This window comes from Heterodontus francisci, chromosome 34 (assembly GCF_036365525.1).
Source record: "Heterodontus francisci isolate sHetFra1 chromosome 34, sHetFra1.hap1, whole genome shotgun sequence".
NCBI lineage: Eukaryota > Metazoa > Chordata > Chondrichthyes > Heterodontiformes > Heterodontidae > Heterodontus > Heterodontus francisci.
Genome location: NC_090404.1, coordinates 37872239 through 37874274, shown reverse-complemented (window position 1 = coordinate 37874274; position 2036 = coordinate 37872239). Strand labels below are relative to the sequence as shown.

The 2036-nt window shown below is 43.9% G+C and overlaps 1 non-coding gene across 1 annotated transcript; it reads left to right on the top strand.

The window, feature by feature from the left end:
* The first annotated feature begins 1025 nt into the window (after positions 1-1025).
* On the top strand, positions 1026-1120 carry trnai-uau (transfer RNA isoleucine (anticodon UAU)). Its single transcript has 2 exons — positions 1026-1063; positions 1085-1120. It is a non-coding gene; the product is annotated as a tRNA-Ile (tRNA).
* The last annotated feature ends 916 nt before the right edge of the window (positions 1121-2036 follow it).

Sequence of the window (2036 nt, the reverse complement as noted above, 5' to 3'; positions counted from 1 at the left end):
AGTTTTGCTCGGGCTCCTTTAAACCATACTGGGTCTAATGTTACCTTGATGTCAAAGTCAGTCACTGTCACCTCTCTAATACAGCTCTATTTTCCATGTTTGGCCAAGGTTGTAATGAAGTCTGGAATTGAGTGCCCTGGTGGAATCCAAACTGAGCATCGGTCAGCGATGTGTTACTGAGTAAATGTTTATTGATAGCACTGTCGATGATACCTTCCACAACTTTGCTGATGATTGAGAGTAGACTGATGGGGTAATTAATGGGCGGATTGGACTTTTCCCGATTTTTGTAGACAGGACATAGCTGGGCAAATTTCGCATTGTCAGGAAGATGTGCTTTTTGCAATTGTACTGAAACAACTTCTCTGAGGACACAGCTGGTTCGAGAGCACAGGTCTTCAGTATGACAGTTGGAATTGTATCAGGGCCCATCGTGTTTTGTATATTCAGTGCCTTCACCCGTCTCTTGATAGCACGTGGATTTAATGGAATTATCGAAAGGCTGGCATCAATGATGATAAGGACCAATCTTCTCTTCAACCCAGGACCGAATATGCTTCCACCACACTCTCGGTATTGGACATAGCTGTGGCCCCAGCACTGATCCTTGAGGCACTCCACGAGTTACGGTCTGATATCTTGAAAATGCTCCATCAATCCCTCGTTGCTTTCTGTCCATTAACCTCTAAGTCCTCCTTGCATGCTAATATATTACTTCAATTCCATGAACCTTTATCTGGTATATTAATCTTCGATGGTATCTTACCGAATGCCTTTTGGAAATCCAATTCCACTACATTCCTGGTTCCCCTTTGTCTGCCCTTTCAGTTACATCCTCAGAATTCTGGAATAAATTTGTCAATCAAGATTTCCATTCGGTAAAAACATGTTTACATTGTTTGACCAGACAATGATTTTCCAAGTGCTTGTTAATACTTCCTTGGTCACAGATGAGAACATTTTCCAGACGACTGATGTTAGGCTAACTTGCCTGTAATTCCCCAAACTATTTGGGGAGCAACGTGGCTCCAGTGGCGTAATTGGTTAGCGCGTGGTACTTATACAGCAGTGCAATTAATGAGCTATGCCGAGGTTGTGAGTTCGAGCCTCACCTGGAGCACAGAATTTTAGAAACGGGGTGCAATGAGAAACAGCTGCACACTGCAGAGAAGTTCGTCTGAAGTGGCCAGAAGAAGAGATAGAAAACAAGGATGAGGTGGCATGAAAGCAACAGGAGCCACGTGCGGTGAGAGCCCTGCAAAACTTCATCATTATTTCCAGCAGAGAAGGAGACAACTCGGTCCATGCCAGCTCTGCACAGAGCAACGCAGTCAGGCTCGATGCCCATAGCCCGGCAAGCCTGTTTTTCTCAGAATTCCTCCTGAAGGCATTTATCATTTCTGCTTCCACCACCCTTGTGGGCAGCGAGTTCCAGGTCATTATCACTTGAGATACAAAAACAGTGCTTCCTCATACTCCCCAACATCCTTTTTTTCACAGAACTGGCAATTTGTGGTCACTACTCCTTGTGCCATTTGTTAATGGGAACAATTTTCCCTTCTCTAACTTATCCAGGCCTGTCATAATCTGGTACACTTCTATTAAATCTCCCCTCAATCACTTTTGTTCTAAGGAGAACAAGCCCATCTCTGCCAACCTAACCTTGTAACTAAAATGCTCCATCCCTGGAACCCTTCTGCTAAATCTCCTCAGCGCCCTCTCAAGGACCCTCATATCGTTCCTGAAATGTGCTGACAAGAACAGGACAGAGTTGTTGCTAACCAGAGCTTTATAGAGGTTCACCATAATTGGACTGAGTACTTCTATTTATGAAGCCTAAGATTCCTTATGCTTTCCTAACTATTCTCTTAATATATCTTGCCACCTTCAAAGATCTATGCACCTGCGCCCCCAGGTCCCTCTGTTCCAGCACATTCTTTAGAACTATGCTTTTACATCTACATTGCCTCTGCTTAATCCCTCTGTCAAAATGCATCACTTCACACTTGTCAGTATAAAATTCTATCTGCCAACAT